At 33.7% G+C, this 23,419-nt stretch overlaps 1 long non-coding RNA gene across 2 annotated transcripts in view; it reads left to right on the top strand.

The window, feature by feature from the left end:
* The first annotated feature begins 11,065 nt into the window (after positions 1–11,065).
* The window catches only part of LOC134367238 (uncharacterized), a 64,504-nt gene continuing 52,150 nt past the window's right edge, over positions 11,066–23,419 (top strand). Inside the window, exons 1-2 of one of the 2 annotated variants that reach the window (XR_010022391.1) lie at positions 11,066–11,145; positions 11,244–11,331. This is a non-coding gene — a long non-coding RNA (uncharacterized LOC134367238). Of the gene's footprint in view, positions 11,146–11,194; positions 11,332–23,419 lie in introns of those variants that run through there. The other variant, XR_010022390.1, reaches the window with a different exon arrangement.

Genomic DNA, 23,419 nt, shown 5'->3' with positions numbered 1-23,419 from the left:
AGTTTACCGGGGGCCGGAGTCCTGGGTTTGGTGGAGTGACAGTCGGCCCACCCGTACTTCCTTGCCCTCCCAACACTGGCCAGGGATGCTCCACGCCACCAACCTGCCAGAGAACCGTGGAGGGAGTGGGAGGGGAGGCCAGCCCACAGGCTCCGGAAAGCCGCGCCGGGCCAAGTAAGTGGGAAGGCTCAGTGACAACCGAGCTGGACGGAGCTGCTAGCACCTGGGAAAATGGATGCAGGCGGGAGCCAGGTGGGCGTCAGCCCCTGAAACAGGGCTGGTCCAGGGTTCACTCACAGGGTTGTGCCAGGTCCAGCGCTCACTCTCTGCCTCTGGTTTGCCGCCTTCCCCGTTCTTGGCTGCTGCCGCCTCGGGTTGTTCTGTCGCGGCACGGCTCGGGCGCTCCCAGGAATCTTCTTTAATGCCGGCCTGAAACCTCAGATTCTGAATAGGGCAGCTGGCCGCCTTCAGCACGGCCCTGGCCTCCAGGATCCTGTCTGCATCCATGGCAGCCCTGGCGCCGTGTTCCCTGTTTCGAGACTCACTGCAGCTAAGAAACAGTTCTTTTCCTGCTCCACACTTCAAAGCTGTTGCCTGTAAATGAGGCAGCCTCTCCTGCCGGGGGCAAAGTGGCAGTCAGCCCCCATGACCGGCCAGCAGCTGCGGTCCTCCCTTAAGAGATGGCAAGAAGAAGGTCCACAAGTTTCCCGGCTGCCTGAGGCCCAGTGGCTGCCTTTTCCACCTCAGCTACTCTGCGCCAACCGCTGCAGCCACTGCCATCTTGAAACCTCTATAATCAAAGTTTTTTATTGAGCCCTTCTAATAGGTTTTCATTGGTATCTCATTGTCTATCTAAATTGCATGTATGTACGCAAGTCATACTTTTTTTTTTTTTTTTTGGTCACTCTCAGTAAATTGAGAAAATAGATCACCATGGGGAGGAGCCATTTGGGGTAAGGAAAGGGCACATTTGGGCTGAGAGTGGAGGTCTAGACTCTCAATTGGACCTTTCATGGTGTAGGTGAAGATGATGTTTGGCTACAGAAGAGTAGTTATTGTCTACAGGTTATCTGTTTTGTTTGGCTGTGTCTTTCTTAGTTCTTTGTCTAGAGAGTGGGCTTTTGTTGGCTTCCATTTTTTGTTCTTGTTTTTGTTTATACCCTTTGGCATTTTGGGATTGCCTGATTCTTCAGGTCTGGATCTGGCATGTATGATGCAAAACAAAGCAAAACAAAACAAAAGGGAACTTACCATCCTATTGTTCCTTGGGTCCTGAGTTCCCTAGTAGTTTTGAATTCTCTCCACCTACAGTTTTACGTTTGTTTTATATATAATATCCAGATTTTTTAGTTGACCTTCGGGTAAAATATGGGGAGAAGACGTTGACTATATCTTCTCTGCCATAGATATCCAGCAATATTTTTTAGCTAAATTACCTTTAGAAGCAGCGGATCTTTTTTGGGGGGGGGAGCTTCATTTGTTTAATTCTCTTAATGTAATTATTTCATTCATCTTATTAATGTGACTTTAGTTTTAGACACATCCCAGGTATAGACAATGTGCTGGAATTATGTTATTGAGGAACAACCTAGTAAGAATATAGACATGTAAATGTGGGTATTATTATGGAGGATAAATTTTGTGCTAATTTATTACGCAGTAATACTAATTAAGATTTTACCTAACTTTTTGCATCAGATTCAGTGATTCAAGGATTAGCATTTGAATTATTTATTTTTCATGGTCCATGTAGAGTTAAATAGAATCACTTTTTAGAAATGTAACTTCATAATACTACAATTTCATATATTCACCCTTTCCTTTATGTTCTTCTTATATAATATTCATTTACAATAAGATTTATCATTGTGCTTTAAAGAATCAGTTGTCTTTCAAAAATATTCGAAATTTTGCCATTTTAAATTTATCCAAATGTTTTTCTTCAGGTATTATCTCCCTTTAGCATAAAGAATTTTCCTTAGCATGACTGTTATTACTGGTCAGCCAGCTACATATTGTTTCAGATTCTGTTATGTATCTATGCCTGATTTCCCTCTAAATTAGGAAGGATAATTTTGCTGAATATATAATATTGGTTGAAAGTTCTATCTTTTCTTTTGTCATTGGAGGGGTGCCTCCCCATTTACTTTTGTTTTCCATGAATTTTGTTGAGAAGACAGTCACCATTTAAATCATTTTTCCTGGGAATGTATTGTGTGCTTATTTCTTTTATTTATTTTTTGTTTGCTCTTATTTTATTAGTTTATATAACATTAAATGAAATAACTATAACGGATACACTTGTCCAAAGTAGATTTGGGAATGAAAAAAGGTTGGTCAGTATTCACCTTAAATCACAAAAGCAGGAGGGTATAATTATAAGAGAAACTAGCCTACCGGCCTACTAGAGTAAACAGCTAATTGTGAGAATTCTCCCTTCAAAAGCACTTTACTATTCCCCTCAAAAAAGTGCCAAGCACAGATGGATTTGAATTTTTTGGTGGATATACATTTGTTCAGTTCACTAATGTACTTTATATTTTATATAGATGTCCAATGTATAATTTATTATTAAATATTTCAAAAACATAACTAGTTATTTTACCACTGAAAATTATTCTATTTATATAAGAAAATAACCTAATCAAAAAGAGCAAAAAAAAAAATCGTAAGCAATAGTCTGCATGAAAAGCACCAAATAGAAAAAATGATTTCTTACTTAAATATGTAAGAATGCCTGCATAGATATAAACCAAATAAACTAATTGAAGCACATTCACAAGCAAAATATCGAAAAAGTTTGTTGCTACAACTTATAATGTGATCATTAAGTATCCTGGACTTGATATTGTATGATAGCCAAAATATCCTGATAGTGATACTTATATTTACTACAGCAAATATTTTATGTCTAATATAGTTATATAATATACAATACATTTTGCTTTGGCAAAATATGTTCTTTATGAAAAATTATTTATTTAAATATACTAAAATGTCACAATCAATTAAGGAACATGTGATACATAGAATATAAATGAACATAACAAGAGTTTATATATGGGTGTATATATACAATATATGTTATAAATACTCTTATGAATTAAGCACCTCTCTTCTCTCTCCCTTTCTGTCTCTCTCTATATATATATAAAGAAGAAGATAGAGAGAAAAAAGGGAGGCTTAATTTATAGTTTGGATATTCAAGTAATTATGAAATAATAGACTTTAAAAAATAGAGTTAGTTGGGTGGGCCCAGTTAGCTCCTTTGGTTAAAGCATGGTGTTATAACACCAAAGTCATGAGTTCAAATGTGCATATTGGCCAGCTGCCAAAAAAAAATCAAACAGAATTAGTAAGTTGCATCCAAAGATTTAAGGAGAATAAATATAAATGGGCCATTAGTGTATTAAATATGTTGAATGCTTAGTGCAAAAATTTTAAGTAACAGGATACCCTTTTTATCTTGATAACAGATTACTGATAGAGTATAAAATGGTACTGGGTTTTGAAAAGTATTTTTTCGTTGTTGTTCAATTGTTAACTGACATATTAATTTTCCTTGAAGGACTCTCTGAGAAAGTTACACGCGTGCACAAAAACTACTACACATATATGGTACAAAAGGCTACTTACGCATATGCTACAAAAAGGCAAAAAAAATCACTGTATTCATCACTTTGTGTTGGTTAATTTAACTATGTAAATTTTACCTCAGTTTTGAAAAAGTAAAAAGAGCAAAACAGCCAAACTGCTATTTTAAAAATAACTTATCCTATGTCTATTCTATTAATACCGTGCAGCTTTTACACTCGTTTCGGTATTAAATGCTTACAGAATATATCTCCAAGACATGTTGCTAATAACAATAAAGCAAGTTGTAATTTACTTACAAAGTTGAGTACAAAAATGTAAATATATGGTTTGTTTAAGTGCATGTGTATACTTGTGTACAAACTGCAGTGCTAATCATAACCACTTCTTTTTTAAATTTTCTTTTTTTATTTATTTCTATTTGCTATTGTACATACATGTGCAGTACAACGTTGATTTTCAATAATTGTGTAGAATGTGTGGTGGTTAGATCAGTATAGTTAGCTTATTCATTGTTACAATATGTGATAATTCTTTGTGTCTGTTGATCAATGAGAAATATTTGCAAAACGTGCATCTGACAAGGGATTAATATCCAGAATATACAAAGAGCAAAGACCACTTTACAGCAAAAAACAAATACCCAGTAAAAAAATGGGCAAAGAAACTGAATAGACAGTTCTCAGGGAAAGACATACAAATGACCAACAGGTATATGAAAAATGCTCAACATCACTATTCATCAGGGAAATGCAAATCAAAACCACTCTGAGATATCACCTTATAATCACTTCTTAAAAGGCGTCTGCATTAGCAATTTTTTGAAAATTTTACTTTCAGCATATGCCATATTTGTATGCAGTAAGAGATTTAAACAGTCACATGATGACTTCTTATTAATACCTTTTTTGAAAAACCTACACAGCTTTTATTTCAGAGTAGTACAGGATAGCTTAAGAAGGTAAGCCTATATAGAGATTTTTAACAACAGTTAAAAAGGAAAAATTTTAAGAAAAAAATAGAAAAACGATATGTGGAGAAATTAATTTAAATGAATAGTGAGCTATTGAAAAGAAGCTGAACTCTAGTTAGTTAGTGAAATCATTAAACAAGAAACTATAGGTAAAATTATCACAAAAATTCTCTTTTATTATTTCACTTGTATTAAATTTCGAATGTATTGTAAATTATCTTAAAGATTAGAACCTCTGTTACCATAATGTCAGAAAATAATGATAATATTCAGGATTATAATAAACTCTCAAGTTTTATCTGATAAGTATATACAAAAAATATGGCATTATTATGTAGACTTTTTGTGCCATTTTTGGTAATGTGTAATAAAAGTTTTGTAAGGACTGATATTCTTAGAAAAATATGTTTGTGTTTAACTGAATGTAATCTAACAAATTCGATAAATTCTCTAAGAAATTTTAATATATGACCTACAGGTTCCTTTTAGTTTCCAAACACGATCATGCTCTTTTTTTTTTTCTTGCATTATTGCCCTGGCTAGGAACTCTATAAAATGTTGACTGAACTGGTGATAGTAGGTATCCTTTTATCACTCTTGATCTCAGGGGGAAGATTCTCAATATTTCACCACTAATCATGTTATTCTTAATTCTCCGAGTTGTTTTTTTAATAATAAGTGAGTGATAAGTTTTGTCAAATAGTTTTTCTATCTATTGTGATGTGACACATTTTTGTTCCTTTGGTTTTTTAAAGTTGTTTGATTTCTAAGTGTTAAATCTACAATAATTCAGTCTTGGATTAAACCCAGATTTCCCTGTCATATGAACAGTGCTGTAAGATACATGATATTTGATGTGTCTTGGGAATCCATTTCTCACAAAAAAGCTTTTTGTTTTTTATTTTCCTTTTTTCAGCTGCCCGATATGGGGATCCAAACCCTTGACCTCGGTTTTCTAACACTGTGCTCTAACCAACTGAGCTGACCAGCCAGCCCAGAAATAAGTTTTTTGTTGTTGTTGTTTGTTTGTTTATTTTAGCTTTTGTAAGTTAATGATAAATGTACAAATATCACAGTAATTTTTATGATTGCTGTTTTCCATCAGAGATAAGTTTATCCTTCCACATATTGTCCCTAGTAGATTGGTGTAAAGTTTATATAGGTCTCATAGAACATTTTGGGAAGTGCTTTTACTCTTTGTTTTCTGTAGAAGAACTCCTGCAAGACTGATTTTATTTCTTTCTCAATTGATTTTATGGAAATGTTTATGGCTTAGGGCACCAGGGCATGGAAATTATTTTTAGGAAGGATTTTGATTAGACAAAATTTACTTAGTTGATATCAAACTATTTATAGTTCCTAAAGTTTTTTCTTATATATTATGTGTGCTTGTCTGAATTTCATCATTTTGTGTCATTTCAAATGTATTAAAATGAATTTGCTTATAGTATTATGTTTATGTCTCCAGAATCTGTAGTTAACGATACTTTCTACATTCCTGGTATTGCTAACGGTAGCCTTCTTTTTTTCTTAACCAGTTGTGCCATGAGTTTACTTTTTTGAACTCTTACAAAAATGAAAACCAACTGTTGAATTAGTTTATCTTCTCTGTAATTTTGTTCAAAATTTCTTTTCTAGATCTTAATGTTACCGTTTTGTTTCTATTTTTTTTTGTTACTAAATTACTCTTTTTTTAAATTTCATCTTCTTGAGGCTGATTATCAGATCTTAAATTCTCTAGATTTCCTCTGCTGCTTTGAAATGGTGTATAAGTTCCTTTAGACATGTACTTTCGTATAATTTACATGCATTTTATAACAGATTCATGGAGATATAATTGACTTAAAATAATCCATATTTATTAAGCTAACAAGTATTGAATTTAACAAGTAAAAAGTTACTTTATTAGCAAGTATTAAATTAACAAGTATTGAAATGTGTGTATATTTGTAGAACCATATTCACGATTAAGAAAATGTAAATCTCTCTCTCACATGTCCAAGGTTTCTTCTGTATCTTTTCATTTCCCCCTTCTTATTTCTGCCTGTGTACCCACCCCTTTCCTTTGAAATAAACATTCTTGTGTCTTTGTATACATACATAATTTCATTCTTCCTGGATAAACTTCAATAAATGAAATTGTATGATTGGTGTACCTTTAAGTTATTTTGGAAAATGTCAGTGTTTGGCAATATGCTTATACTATTGTACACCCAACCAGCAGTACATGAGACTTGTAGTTGCTGTACATCCTTGCAGCACTTGCAGTGGTCAGCACTATATTTTCCTTTATAAGTTTCATGTGTACAAAATGATGGTCAGTATTTTTAATTGTGGTTCTCTTAGTAGGTATGCAGTGGTATCTCACTGTCCCTCTAAAGTCATTGTCCTTTCTTTCCCAGGCATCCCAATAAATGGAGAAAATGGATCAAAGGCCTGATGCTAATTCTTTCCCTCTTATTCATATTTTGCATGTATGGTTCTTTTTAAATTGCAAACTGTATCACGTGTATGAAATATTATGAAAGTAATTTGAAGCCAGCGAGCATTTAATTTTGCTTCTGAGAGGCAGTTAACATGGAAGCAGTTTATCTCACAGCAGTCAGGAACTGAGAAGCTGAGTCTCAGGTTTTGTCAGGAATGATCTCTTTCGAGTTCATATCGACATTTAGGTCTTAGCCCCTCCAGGATGTCAAATGGACCTCTGGGTTGTTTTTGAGAACCTCTCTTCATTGGTGCACACTTAGGTGCAATCTGTGTCTTTTGGGATGGTAAAACTGCCGAAAGCCCTGGTCAGCTGCTTAGCTTCTCAGCTCCAGTTTACTTCTTAGCATCTCGACTTCTCAGTCATGTCCTTTGAGTTAGCAAAAGCCTTGGGAGTAAAAGGGTACCAGGTTTGGGTCTCACCACCTGGGATTCTCTTCTAATTGCGACCCTGTCTTTTGAAATATTTATTTCCTTGGCTTTAAGGTGCCTTTAAACATATGTTTTTAAAGTTTCCAGCTTTCCCAGTATTTCTCAGTAGCATGGTTGGGCTATAAAGTCTCTCTGCCATTATTAAAAGCTATGTCTCTACAAACACTTCAAGTTTTAGTACTTTGTGTAAGGTCGCTGAGGAAAGAGACACTAGACAGGTAAAGGAAGAAGAGAAGATTTTGTTAGCAAGCAACATGCAGACCTGCCTGCCTGAGCCGAGAAATGGCGTCAGCGCCGAGAGACAGCAGGGTGTCATTTTTCTAGGGATAAGATTGTCATCTGGCCTAGCCTAGGAAGACGGTCACAGTTTTCTACTCCGGATATAGCCTGCTTATGGGAGCAGACTTGGGGAGACAGAAACCTTAGGCTATCGGGGGAAGCAGTTACAGTACTACACTCCAGGGACAGCTTGCTCGGCCTGCTAGTTGAGGCAGAGAACTTGAAGAACGAAACTGTTTTATTTTAAATTGACAAATAATAATTGCATGTATTCATGGGGTACAATGTAATGTTTTGATACATGTATACGTTGTGGAATGACCAAATCAGACTCATTAACATCCATCACCTCATATACTTATTGCTTCTTTGTCGTAAGAACTTTTAAAATCTAAACATTTAAAATTTAAAAAGAGAAAAATGCTTTTATGTTAGACTGTATGATAGGGTCATAGTGAAGTGCAGAAAACCATGTAGGCGACATTAAAATCACTGGACCTTTGAGCTTATTTTGAAAGTGAGGAATATAGTGAATAAAAAGATCCAGCTTTCAGAAATACTTTTTAAAAACACAATGCTTCATTTGTTTGTGATTACATACTGGAGAAATGAAAAAAATGATTAGTTGTGACCTGGGCCAGATTAGATCTCAATTACAACACTTAACGCAAATTCGAGAATCTGATTGTGATGATTTTGAATGTGTCTGCCTCTCATTTACAGGGAAGCACACTTGTCGATAAATGTCCACCCTTGGATAAGCATGCCATTTAAAAATCATCATAAAAATGAAAACCCTCTCCATGGTTTAAAAGATGCACTGTTGAATAATATGCTATAAAAAATTCTATATACAATCAAATTCATATATATTCATACATATTCAAATTCAGTATGTCATCATTTTTAAAAAAGTTTTCTAAATTAAAAAAAAAAAATAATGAAAATAAAAAGGAAAGAAAATCCGGTAGGTAGGTTATCAGATACCCAAATACTCTTAAGCAATGGAATCATATCAGCTCAGATATAATATAAAGTGTAAGTGTCACAAGCCGCCAGCCACCCTATCTTTAATTTCCAAGTAGAACATCTTCATCAACGGTCCGTACAGTTCGTAGTTGAACACCAGTTTCAGGAATCCGCAGTTTTCGGAACTGGCCTAATTAATCGTTTCCCAACATGTTACTCTACATTAGCCCATTTTTTAAATTAAAGTATTTACAAGACATGCTGAGTTACTGTTGGGATTTGACCTGGGTTTACATTGAATAGGATTGCGTATGCTTCAAAGTGGGAAGAATTGATTGCCTTAAAAAACCCAAATCTTCCATTAATAAATGTTGTTAACCATTCCAGTTATTCATATCTCCATGAATTCCCCTCAATAATTCCCTGTAGTTTGCTGTGTGATGATTTCGCCAAGCTTTCATTAAAATTTTACCTAAGAGTTCGAGAAATTTTGATGGAGTTGTAAATGGTAATTTTAATAAAATTAATTTAATTATTTGTTGCTGGTATTTGGAATTACAGTTACAATTTGTTTTGTAACCAGGTAATCAATAATCTTGCTATATTCACTGATTCATTCTAGTTGGGACATATAGATTGATGTTAGTGTAGAAATATACACATTCAATATGTGAATAAGGGCAGTTTCATTTCTTCTTTTCCAATCCTTATGTATTTCTTTTTCTTGTTCTTGTATTATTGCCCTAAATACATATTGAGTGGAACTGGTGATAGTAGGAATCCTTTCCTCATTCCTGATCACAGAAGAAGATGTGAATATTTCATCACTGATTATGACACTTGCTGCAGCTTTATGGGTTTTTTACTAATCTTAAGTGGGAGATAAGTTGTGTCAATATTTTGCATCTATTGTAATAATCATAACATTATTATATATTCCTTTGTTTTATTGAAGTCATTTGATTTCAAAGTGTTAATCCAACAAGAATCAATTCTGGGATAAAACCCAAGGTTTTCATGGTGTATCAGACTTGATATGGGCCGAGCCCGTGGTGCACTTGGTAGAGTGCTGCGCTGGCAGCGCGGCGACGCTCCAGCCGCGGGTTCGGATCCTATATAGGACTGACCGGTGCACTCACTGGCTGAGTGCCGGTCACAAAAAAACGCCAAAAAAAAAAAAAAAAAAAAAAAAAAAGACTTGATATAACTTTGGATTCAGTTTGTCAAACTAACTTTTTATTTCCATTTGGTCATTAAAGATATAACTCTATCATTTTCCTTTTATGTAGTCAGTTCAGTGTAAAGTTAAAAGATTTGGAGGCGATGCCTGCTGTTTCTATTCTCTGCATTGTCTTGTGTAAGATTAGTGTCATGTATTTCTCAACTGTAGAGGAAAATTCACCAATTCAATCACCAGAGCATGGGACTCACTTAGAGGAAGGTTTTCCATCATAAGTGTAATTATTTTACAAACTTAAGACTATGCAGACCTTCTCAGTTTTATTTTTCTTTAAGGTGGGTTTACTTGGACTTCTACATTTCAAAGAATTTCAAATTTATTGGCATGTAAATGGTTATATTTTGTCTGTTTCCAGATTCTGTACTGATATTTCTTATATAAATAATGTCTTTCTTCCATTTTTGATTAATGGATTCTTTAATCATAAGACAGTGTTCTCTACTTCTAGTTACCTTCCTTTCCGGAAAGTCTACTTTGTTTGGCATTACTCTACCAGTTCCGGTTGTCTTATGCTTAATTTTACGTGGTATGTTATCGTCTGTACTGTTACTTTCAACCTTACTGTGCCTTTCCATGTAATTGCCTCTCATTTAGCATATAATTGGGACTTATTTCTTCCTAATCTGAAAAACTCTGCATTTTAATTGAAATGTTTAGACTTTTAAAAAATTCATGTTTATATTAATATTGTTTGATTTAAAGTTGGCCATTTTGCCAGTCTTTTTTATTGATTTTTTTTTTATCACTTTTTATTTGTCTATTCCTCCTTCCGTGTCTACTTTTGGGATTATTGAAACTTTTTTATTTTTCAATTTAAATTCCTTCATTTTATTTTTATTTGAGGCAATTTAAAAATACACCCACCCGTTTTTTGCCACATCCTTCCTTCAAGAGTAGGGTTTATGGCCCCTTGTCTGGACTCTGGAGAAAGCTTAGTGCCTCTGGTCACCCATACAATGCGGGCAGTTGTGACATTACACAAATTCCTGGGCAGAAATTCTATCACCCGCCATTACCAACTGCCACCAGCGGAGGGCGCCGTCGTAGCCCTCGCGCCGGGTGCTCTTCACGGATTCCCGACATTCTCAGTTCCCATCACCGGTCGCTTCCAGCAGCCAGAAGGACTTCATTTAACAACGCAAAGTACAGGTTGTCCCGCCACAGATTGTCTCAGGTTTGTTTATGTGGCCATGTCCTATTTAACTCTCAGTTTGAAAGGATAATGTTGCCTCATGTAGAATTCTGTGCTGACGGTTTTATTTTTTCTTTCAGCACTGGGAAGATTCTGCTCCGTTTTCTCCCGTTCTGCATGGATTCTGTCTCGAAGGAAGCCGTCTTTCCAATCGTCCCTCTGGGATAGGTAATGTATCTTTATTTCTCAGACGTTTTCACTTGGTATACATTTGCTCACTTCACTGATATTCTGTATATTTCATACAGATGCCTAACATATAGTTTAATAAAAAAAATTCAAAAATTCCAGCACCTATGGTGTCAATCTAAGGATTCCATTTATGTAAATGAAAATAAAACATGTTTTGACTGACAATCACTACAAAACACAGCAAAAGCAAAGGAAAAGCTCCAATGGAGAAACATCTCATTTTTATTTAAATGGATAAATATCTACAAATTATATACAAAATAAAATAATTTAAGCACATTCCCAAGAAAAACCTAAAAGTTGTTTTTATGATTGCTCATGTGTTGCTGATATTGTCATGCATGAGAAAATATGTGGGAAGGAATGAAAACTTTTTATAAAGAATAATGAAGTGACACTTGTATTACCTATAGCAAAATATTTGCTTTGTCAAATCATATTTCGTGTCTGAAATAGATTAAATATAGCACACATAGGAGTTGATTCACTAACAGGCAAAAATACAGAACATAAGTGAAAGTGAGAAGAGTATACGCACAAGTTCAATATATAAAATTTTTGGTGTTTAAAATAATTTTGAATTATAAAGTGAAAATGTAATAATAAGAGACATCAAACAATTTACACAAAATAAGCATAAATTTTAATTAACTCTTAAAATATGCTTAATAATTAGTACAAATTAAATAAATTACAAGATGATTCTTTATCTTGATAACAGAATATCAGGGGAGTATAAAATAGTACTGGTGTTTTAGAAATTAATTTAGCATTAGCAAAGTATTTTTTTACCTACTTAAAAATAATACTGCCTTTTAGGACTAAACTAGTGATTGTTTTCTAAACAACTAACATTTGCTTTCTTTTTCCTTTTAGTAGTACAGAATGTACTACAGAAACAGTTAAGAACTCAAGCTGAAATGCAGAACTAGAAAATAGAAACGAAAGAAATAAGAAAAAAAAAAAAAAAAGTTTAAGAAATAAGAAAAAAAGTGATTGTGATTCACTTTAAAGAAGCCGATGTCTAACTAGTCAGTGAGATCATTAAACAAAAGACTGTAGGAAAATTTGCACAAAGAATGATCTTTTTATTGTTGCCCTTGGATTAAATGTCAAGTGTTCTATAAATGTTTATTTTATATGTTAGTATCTCTGTTTTCATGATATCAGAAAAAATGATAGCAATCTTTAGAGTTATAGTGACTCAAATTTTATCTGATAAGCATATAGAAAAATCTTCAAAGTATAACCTTGTGCAGTGTGGTTATTCTGCTCTTTTTTATGATGTGTATGAAAAATGTTTTAAGAATTCCTATTCTCTGAAAAATGTGTCTTGTTTAACTGTACGGTATTCATCAATCTTGATAAATTCATTTATTAATTCTACTGCATTATCTAGAAGTTGCTTTTAGATTCTCTGCAGGGATAATTATGCAGTGGATAATGGCGGGGCTCATTTCATTGTTTCCAAACTTCATGCTTTTTTTCTTTCTTTTCTTGCATGATTTCCCTGACTAAATAGAACTGGTGGTAGTAGACATCCTTGTCTCTATTTTGATATGAAGGAGAAGTTTTTCAATATTTCACCACTTATTATATGTGCTGTAGTTTTCTAGGTTTGGGGGGGTTGTTTTAAGGAGAAAAAACCCTCATTTGTAGGAGATAAATTTTATCGAATGACTTTTCTGTATCTGCTGTCATAGTGACCTGATTTTGTTTGTTTGTCAAAGATGTTTGATTTGAAAGTGTGAAACCAACAAGAACAGCCTTCCTGTACTAAATCCAGCTTGTTCATGGTGCATTGTAGTTGTAGTGTCTTCGAATTCTGTTTGTTAAACGTAAAATTTTAATTCCACTTAAATTTTTATGTTTATTCTGAGGAATACAGACCTTTGATTTTTTTCATATGATGTCTTTATCAGTTTGGTGTCAATTTTAAAGGGTCCTATAAAACATTTTGGGCGGTTTTTGCTGTTTCTCTCCTATTAAGAGGTTGTGAAATATTGGATGTTATTTAATTCTCAAATACGGGAAAAATCAGGAATTCTAGATGGAAGACTTGGAATTCATTTGTAGGAAAGTTTCCCTATAAAGATGCAGTTTACTGAATAAAGAATCCTTGAGATTTCCTAGTTTAACTATTTTGCTATTTTTTTTAATTTTATCATTTCATGAATTTCAAATTTATTGGCACAAATCTGCTCATAACGTAGTGCACATGTGTTCAGTATCCTAATGATGATTCCTTGTAAATTCCTGCTGTTGATAATGTGCGTCTTCTTTTTTATCACCTTGATCATTGTTGCCAGGGATTCATCACATTTTTATTCTTTCACCAAAAAAAAGAGAAAATTCGTGCATTTGTCTTTTTTTGTTTGTTTTCGGTTTCATTAATTGACGTTAACTTTAGTTTTTCATGCTAAAAATTTTGGTTTAAATTCCTGATTTATTTTTTAATTTTATGAAAAAATATTTTTAAATCTTAAATTTGCACGATTTCATCTGTTACATTAATGCCCTAAATTTTCCATTAGACATGTATTTTGGTATGTACCACACAATTATTAAGAGCTTAAATGAGGTGTAATTGATTTAAAATAAACTGCACAAATTAAAATAAACGCTATATATTTTGGTGTGTGTGAGAGAGAAACCATCACCACAGCTAAGATTATGAGCATATTTATCCCTCTCCCCAGATTTCCTAGTGTACTTTTGGACTTTCCTCTCGTAATTCCGCCCAAGCCCTCCCTCCTTTGCCATGCTATGCACATTCCTGTATGAGTCTGTTGATGGATCTGCAATTTCTTTTTTTCTTGGATCAACTTCAAGAAGTGGAATGGCTGAATCATATGAGAGGTGTTCTTTCAGAGATGTTTGTGGTCAGTGTTTTTAATTGTAGCTCCTCTAATAGGTGAGCAGTGATATCTCGCTGTCACTCTAAATTGTACAGGTATGCACGAGTCATTATTTTTTCTTTCATAGTTATCGCCAATAAATGGACTGAATGAATCACAATCGTGATGCTTATCCTTTCCCCACATTTAGGCTTTTGCGTATATGTATATTTTTAATCATATGCTTTATTTTCTGTGTGAAATGCAATAGAAATGGTTAGAACGCTGAAATAATATTACTTCTTTTAGTGAGCATTTGCTTTTGCTTCTGAGAGGCAGTCAGCAGGCACAAAGTTCATCTCATAGTTCATCTCAGAGAATTAGTCCTTTTGAACTGGATGTCAGGTTTTGTGAGGTGTGTTCTATTTCTGGTTGGTATTGACATTTAGGGCATAATCCCTCAGGGATGCCAAATGAACCCTTGGGTGTCTTTCAGAACTTTTCTCTTTGGTTCACCATTAGCTCTGCCTGTGTCCCCTAAGCTGAGCTTTTGAGACTGCTGGAAGCTCTGCTCAGCTGTTTAGTTTCTAAACTACACCTTTTTGCTTAGCGTCTTGGCTTCGTAATCACCTCATTTGAGTTCTCATATATTTTGAGTAAAAAAGAGTTACCATACTTGGATGTCATGCCCTGGGCTTCTCTTCTGAGATCTTTTCTCTTCAAATGATTGCTTCCTTGGGTTTGTCGTGCCTTCAAATAATGTCTCTAATGTCTTCAAGTTTTCCTAGTTTTTTCTCAGCGAATGGTTAGCCTGGTAGACGTTTAGTTGTTTTTCCTCTGATACCAAGTTAACCTAATCTTTATAACAATAAGGTAAATTTACTTTAAAGGCAGGTAATCTTCTGAAGAGTGCATCTCTTCTGTCTTTTTCTGCTTAATGTACTGCACTTAAATGTTTTCATTGATTGCCTAAATGTTTCTCCAGTTGCCAACATGTGCCAGGTATGGATCATGTGGTGGGGGTACATTATTGAGGTATAGCATAGTGTAAAGCAGACAAGTAAATTTGGAATATATTATAGGATATAAGTTTTGTGGTAATTTTTAAGCTACATTAGTAACCAAAATGTTACCTATGTCTGTTTGTGTTGTGAGTTATGTTTACTGGTTGAAATAGAGTTTGGCAAATGAATCCTTTACTTATCTTGGTCTACATAGAATTAAGAAAATAGCAGTTTATATAAATGCAACCTCCTAACAGGGAAATTCCATTTATCCCCCTTTTCTTTGTGGTCTTTTTGTCCTATATTTTATTTAAATGTCTTGTGGAAATTTTCCATTATTTTTTTAAATGAGAAACTTGAATATTCAGTTAAATGTGTAGATCTTCATCTAACATTTCAATGAAGTTTATAAATCATATTTTATATTTAAAATATTACTTAACATTTTGCTTAGCAAAATTAGTTCTATTTTTAATGTTCTAACTTTTCATTTGAATTCTTTTTTGACATATTTTTTATGTTGTACAATGTGGTTTAATTTTTACATGTTTAAAATTTTCCAAATTTCTGTCTGTTGTTGATTTGTAATTTCAGTGTGTTGTGCTAGAAAACATACTTTGTTGCATTTTGGTACTTTTACTCTGTTGAGGTTTTTTCTACGGCCTAGTATGAGGTCTGCACTGGAAATGTTCCATGTATACTTGCAAAGGATGTTTATTCTGCAATTGTGGGATGGAGTATTATACAGGTGTCTTTTGGGCCTTCTTATTTTATGATGTTGTTCACATCTTGCATATAATTGTTGATTTTTTGCCTGATTTTGTGCCTACATATTCTGTTCTGCCACTCCAGCTTTCTCAGAGTGGTTCATTGTATGGTGCTTCTTCCATTCTTTTACTTTCAGCATATTTGCAACTTTGAATATAATGTGTCCCATGTAGACAGCATGGAGTTATATGTTCTTTTATCTAGTCCGACAATCTTTTCCTTTGCTGGTATTGCTTAATCCTTTCACATTTAATATTGTGCTTGATATGGTTGGATTTGTGTCTGACTTTATTTTGGTTTTGTTTTCCATATGACTTATGACTATTTTTTCCTTGTCTCCGCATTTACTTCCTTTTATTAAGTAGACTTTTTCTGTGTACCATTTTAATTTCTTTAATAATTTCCATCATGCTTTCAGGTTATTATCTTAATGGTTTCTCTGTGACTTACAGTATAAATTTTATCAGAATCTAGTTTGGATTTACACTATTTTTAAAATTTGAACATTTAGTTTTACATATTTGTGGGGTACGGTGTGTTGATTCAATACAGGCATATACTGCCCAATGATTAACTTAGGACAGAGAGCATAGTTTTGTACTCATTGGTCCACCACTTCTGAGATTTACACGAAATTAATCTATACATCCATTCTATACATCCATCCAGTAGGATCCAGAATATTTACTACCATTAAACTCCCTCATTTTCATGCTGTTTTTTATTCATATGTTTTTGTATGTTACACACCCCAAAATACGTTTATGTTTATTGCTGTATACAATCTAATGTCCATTGAAGAAGGTAGAAGAAAGGAGAGTGAATTATATTTGTAGAGTTCATTTGGTTTTGTATTAAACTTATGTACCACTTCTGAATTTTTTCATTTGTTTTCTGTGAATTTGTGTTACCATCTGGTCTTAATTTCTTACTCCTATGTAGTTTCATTCAAAAGCCCCTTTATCATGTGCTTATTGTCAAATATATTACATTGATATATGCTATATGACCAAAATACAATTTCTTTTATATTGTTTTGTGCGATTGTCCTTTAAGTCAGTTATGAGTAGAAAGGAACCTCAGTAAGTCACTATGCTTTGTTTAATCATTACCTACACAATTACTATTATTGGAGATCTTAATTTTTTTTCCATATAGATTCTACCTGCTGTCTACTATCACTCCTCTCCGGCTGAAGAACTTCATTTAACATTTCTTACATTGCAGGATATTAACAATAAATTCTTTGTTTTTATTTATCTGTGAAAGTTTTAATTTTTCCTTCATTTTGAAAGATGGCCTTGCTGGAAACAGGCATCTTGGTTGACAGTTTCTTTTTTCTTTCAGCACTTTGAATATGTCATGCCAGTGCATTCTGGCAGCGTTTCTGATGAAAAATAATCTGCTGGCCTTACCCATGAACACTTCTATGTGCTGATTTACTTCTCTCTTCCTGCTTTCAATATTTTCTCTTCATTTTTGGCTTTCAGCATATTGACTGTGATATCTCTTGAAGTGAATCTCTTTGCATTTAACTTCTTGGAAATTCATTGGGTTCTTAGGTGTGTAGATTAGTGTTTTTCATTGAATTCTGGGAGGTTTTTAGCTATTGTTTCTTTGAATATATGTTCTATCCTATTCTCTCTTGCCTCTTTCTGGTACTTAGTTATGTGTATATTGGTATTCTTGATTGTGTCCCGAATTTATCTGAGGCTCTTTTCATGTTTCCTCATTCCTTTTCCCTTCTGTTTTTTCAATTGCATGATTTCTATTGATTTATGTTCAAGTTTGGTAATTTTTCTTTGTCATCTCAAATTTCCTTTTGTAGTCATCCAGTGAATTTTTAATTTTGTTAATCGTAGTTTTCTGCTTCAGAATTTCAATTTAGTACTTTCTCAAAATAAGAACTTCTAAGTGTTTATTAATATTCTGTATTTGATGTGTCATTGCTAATAGTATATCTCTTTAAATTTCAAAACATGGTTTTCTTTTGTTCTCTGAACATATTCATAATAGCTGTTGTAACATCTGTCTGCTAGTCCAACATCTGGGTTCCCTCAAAGGCAGTGTCTGATGTTTGCCTTTTGTCCTTTATATGTGTCACACATTCCTGTTTCTTTCAATGTCTCATAACTTTTTTTGTTGTTAAGAAGTGGACATGTTGCATAATATAAGATAAGAAACATGGACATTTATCCCCCAGCTGGCTTGGTGCTGCCATTTGTCTGGTGTTTGTTTGGTGACAAAACTGGACTAATTTTATGAAGTCTGTTTCTACTGCAGAGTACGGTTTCTGATATCCTTTCTCAGATATTTCCCCATGTTGTCATCTTCTAGCTTGGCTTTTTTGAGTTCTTCGTCTGGTCAGCGTAAGACACTGTTTTGTCACAGGTTTTATCTTTAAGCTTCTTACCAAAAAGGTATTCATCCTTTACCTTTGGTTATGTGTGTGGCTTGGGTACTGCTCTCATGGTTCTGGGTTTCAAATTTTACCTTGTTCCTCAGCATTGGAAAGATTGCATACCATTTTTCTTGTTCTCCGTGGATCCTGCTAAGAAGGCAGCTGTCATTTAAATCATTGTTCATGGGTGGGTAATCTATATCTATTTCTGTGAAGTATTTCCTGGGTATACATTAGCTTACTTCATTAATATTACTTATATTTCACATAGGTGCCAAATATACAGTTTACTAAGACTTCAAAAACTTCAATATATTTTATGTCAATGCAGGTTATTCCATATGTGTAAATAGAAGGTAATTTATTGGACAGTAACAATAAAACAAAGAAAAGCAGAACATATAGCTGGTATGAAAAATAAGAAAAGCCAAAAAGCAAACATTTAATTTTATCTTCAATACGTAAAGATATCTGCATGTGCACAACTTGAAATGAATTAAGCACATTTCCACATAAAATATCCAAATGGTTTGTTATTCTTATTTCTGATCTGGTATTACTTGTGACTTGGATGAGAAATTGAATGAGAAATGCCAAAACTCCTTGAGGGAGAATAAGGAATTGACACTTTTATTGCAAAATATTTTATATCTAAGGCTATTCTACAGCATTCAGTAACATTAAACTTTGGCAGAACCATATCAGAAGCGATTCATAGAAATGTAGCAAATATCAGAATCTGTGAGTACTAAGCAGAATCTATCAGCATGGACATGTACTTTCTGTGGACAGATAGAACAGAGGCCAATGATGAGAGGATATGCGTAACAATTCGATAGGCTTAATATGTAATAATTTTGGTATTTAAAATAATTATAATGATAGGTTAACAAATGGACTTAACATTGCATCTAAGTACTGATGTACACACAAGCTAAGTATAAATTGGCAATTACTCTCTTAAATATGCTTAATACTTAGTTCAAGTTATTCATAGCAAGACTCTATATAATATCTTGCTACGAGGTTGTCAAAGTGGTATAAAATAGAACTGGTTTTTTGAAAGTCATTTGGCTTTTTTTTTTACTTAAACTTCTATAATGTAATTCACCTCCTAATACCACATCTGACACAATTATTCACACATGTACATGAAATTATGGGTCCGAATATGGCAAAACTGCTATTTCTGAGTAAATTATTCTTTGTCTGTACCATGAATACTATGTAGCTTTTTCAACCAATTTAAAGCTAGACTTATGGAGAAAACTTCCAGGATATATTGCTAAAAAAGAAAGCAAATTATAATTTACTTTCCAATCTGTGCACAATTTGTAAATATACTATTTATGTGAATACATATGTGTGTGTAGATCTGTTAATACACACAGTTCGCTGCTAGTCATGGTTACTTGTGAAAGGAATGGAGATCTGCATTTTGGAGAGTGTTCAGTGAGCACACGATGTATGTGTAATTAATAAATGAAAAATCAAAGAAATAGACAAAAGGTGGCATATGCTTTTCTTCTTTTTTTTGAGTTATTGCAGAACAGGGAAAGAAGCTATGCTTAAAAACTACAGAATTGGAAGTTTCACTGACATTAAACGTCAAGTGTATTATATAGTTTCCTTTATATTAAGGGGCTTCTGTTACCGTGATATCGGAGAAAATTGACAGCAATGATCAGGGTTATGACGACTCTCAAAGTTTATCCAATAAGTATATAGAAAAAGCCTTAAAAACATATCCTTGTCCTCTAGGGTTTGTCTGCCATTTCTGATGATATGTATACAAAGTTCATTAAAGAACTGCTATTCTCTGACAAATGTGTTTATGTTTGACTCTTTAGTGTCCATCAATCTTGCTAACGCTTATTAATTCTAATACATTTGCTACAGATTGCTTTTAGATAGTCTGGAAACATAAACATGTAATGTTTTAATAATGATGTTTGCATATCTTCCTTTTAAATTTCAGGTCTTTTACATTTTCTCTTGCATTATTGCCCTGGCTAAGACTGCCATAAAATGTTGCGTAGAACTGGGGACAGGAGATATTGGTGTATCTTTTCTGATTTCAGGGGTAAATTTTCAATGTTTTTCCATTGAGTAGGATATTTGCTGCAGTGTTCTGAGTTTTAGTTTTTAATCTTAAGTGTGGCAAATTATGTCAAATGGTTATTCCCTTTGTAATAGTACATTTTTTTCTTGCTTTTTAAAAAGTGGTTTGATTTCAAAATGTTAAACCAACAAGAATTCGTTCTTGGATTAACCTCAATTTGAGCATTGTGTTTTATAATTAATGCATCCTTGATTTTTTATATCAAACATAAGTTGTAGTTTTCTGTGGTTTGGTCATGCAGGATATGAACGTTTGATTTACTTTCTTATAATATCCTCATCAATTTGATGTAAAGTTTACAAAGTTCTCCTATAACATTTGGGAGAGTGTTCTTCTATTCTGCAGAAGACTTTGAACAAGATTGGTGTTATTTCTTTCTCATTATACAGAAAAGTTCAGGAATTCTGGCACTAAGACATAGAATTCTTTTGTAAAAAAGGTTTTTTTTATAAACACTACTGATTTAATAATTGAAGGACTATTGAGATTTCCCACTTTTAAAATTTTTTGTCATTCCATACACTTTAAAATTTGTTAGCATAAAATTTATATAAATATCAATTTGTAGTATTATGTGTTTGTCTACAGGATTGGTAGTGGTGATTCAATCTACGTTTCTCGTACTGGTAATAGGTTTCTTTTATTTTTCTCCATAATTTGTGCAAGGGATCTGTCAATTTTATATTCAGTTCAATAAAAACTTTGGGATTCGTCAATCTTCTCTTTGCAATCATTAAAATTTCATTCACTGATCTTAATTTTATTGTTTCATGTCTTCAATTATTTTTATAGTAAATTACTCATTTTTCAATTGCTTGAGGTCAGCTGTCATATCTTAAATTGTCAGTATTTTCACTTGTGCAATTAATGCTATTTATTTTCATTTGCATATATTTTGGGGCAACTCATACATCGTAATAGCTTTATTGAGGTGTAATTGACTTAAAAAACTGCACAACTTTTAAATGAACAATATATGTTTTGAGATATTATATATTGTGAAACAGTCACCATAATCAAGATAATGTAACTATCCATCTTACATACTTTTCCAAGTTTTCTTGTGCATATATGTATCCCCTCTCTGCTGATTCTGCCCAAACACTCCACCTTTTCCCCATGCTATGCACATTCTTGTGTAAGTCTTTCTATGGACATATACTTTCATTTTCTTAAAAAAAATTAAACTTCCAGAAATGGATGACTGGATCGCATGATTAGTGTTTCTTTAAGTTATTATACAGTATGACAAAGTAGTTTGCAACATTATACCATTTTACAGCTTACCAGCAATATGAGTGTCACAGGTGCTCAACATCTTTGCCATTGTTTGTCATGGTCAGAACTTTTAACTGTAGCCCTTCTAATAGGTATGCATTGTTGCTTTATGTTGCAAGGTGTAACCAAGTCATAGTTCTTTGTGTTCCAAGCATTCCCAGTAAATGGAGAAAACAGATTAAAGGCCTGATGCGAATCCTTTCCATTCATGTTTTGCATGTATAGTTCTTTTTTATTGCATGCTGGCTTTTCTGCTTGATGTAGTGTAGAGATAATTGCAGGCTCTGGGTGATTATATCTTCCTCCAGGGACCATTTCTTTTGCTATTGAGAGGCAGTAACCTGGTGAAATGCCCTTTCTGACCTTGAGAACTTTTGAAGCTGGATTTCAAGTTATATTGTATTTCCTGTTCACATAGACATTTAGTGCATATCCCCTCTAGGATGTCAAAAGAACCTAAAATTTTAAAACACTAATTAGCCTTCTGCTTTGGTGGGCTCTGAGCTGAATTTGTGCTGCCTGTGATGGAGATAGTACTGGAAGACGGTCAGTTGCTTAGTTTCTCAGCCTCAATTTTGTGTTAGCATCTTGAGTGCTCATTCAGATCTTTCAATTAACAAATACTTTGTGGCGAAAATGATACCAAAGTTAGATCTCACCACTTGGGCTTTACTTTCTCCTGAGATTGTGAACCTTTAATTCTTGCCCCCTTAAACTTGTAATACCTCAAAGGGATATCTTTCATATATTTCCAGCTTTCCCAGTTTTTCTCAGCAGGATGCTTGGACTCGTTGATTATTACAGGAGGCAGGGTTTTTTTTTTTTTTTTTCCCCTAAACCTATTATTTAAAATCAGTTTTAATTAATAGTTGTTTTCCTCCCATAGCCAATTAATCCCAATTTCTATATCAAGACTATGAACAAAATTAACTTTCTATTTTGAGGTAAGTGTACATTCATTTGCAGTTACAAGAATTAATATGAAGAGATCCATGTACCCTTTACTTACTTTTACCCAGGTTTAACATCTTGAAATCCATGGAGCACTATCTCAAGCAGGATATTTATATTTATACAGTCAAGATAGAGAACATTTCAATCGCCACAAGAATCCCTCTCGTTTCCCTGATATAGGCAGGCCCCTGTCGTTCGTCTCCCCATCCTTGACTTCTGGCAACTAATGATCTGTTCAGTAGTGTAATATTTAAAAAATTTATTAACATTATATTCACGGAATCATTCTGTATGTGACCTCTGGGACATTTTTTTTCTTTCTCAATATACTTATCCGGAGATTCATAAAGATTTTTGCGTGTATAAATAGGTTTTTAAAGTTTTTATTGCTGAGTAGAATTCCATGCTATGGATATACCACATTTTGTTTAACTATTTGAGGGACATCCGGGTGTTTTCAGTTTGGGGCTATTACAAATAAATCTGGGTCAAACATTTCTGTACATGTTTCCTTGGAAACATGCGTCTTTAGTTCTCTTTGCTAAATTCCAAAGAGTGCAATGCTATGTCATATGGTACTAGCATATTCAGCGATTTTTTTTTTTTTCAGACTGCTGAAATTTGTAACAGTGGCTGCGCCATCTTCCATTCCAAGAAAGAGTGTCTGAGTTTGTCTGCATTTCATGGTGTCACTATTTTT

The sequence above is a fragment of the Cynocephalus volans genome, chromosome X (genome assembly GCF_027409185.1).
Source record: "Cynocephalus volans isolate mCynVol1 chromosome X, mCynVol1.pri, whole genome shotgun sequence".
In the NCBI taxonomy this organism is placed as follows: Eukaryota; Metazoa; Chordata; class Mammalia; order Dermoptera; family Cynocephalidae; genus Cynocephalus; species Cynocephalus volans.
This window is presented reverse-complemented; position numbering and strand designations above follow the sequence as displayed.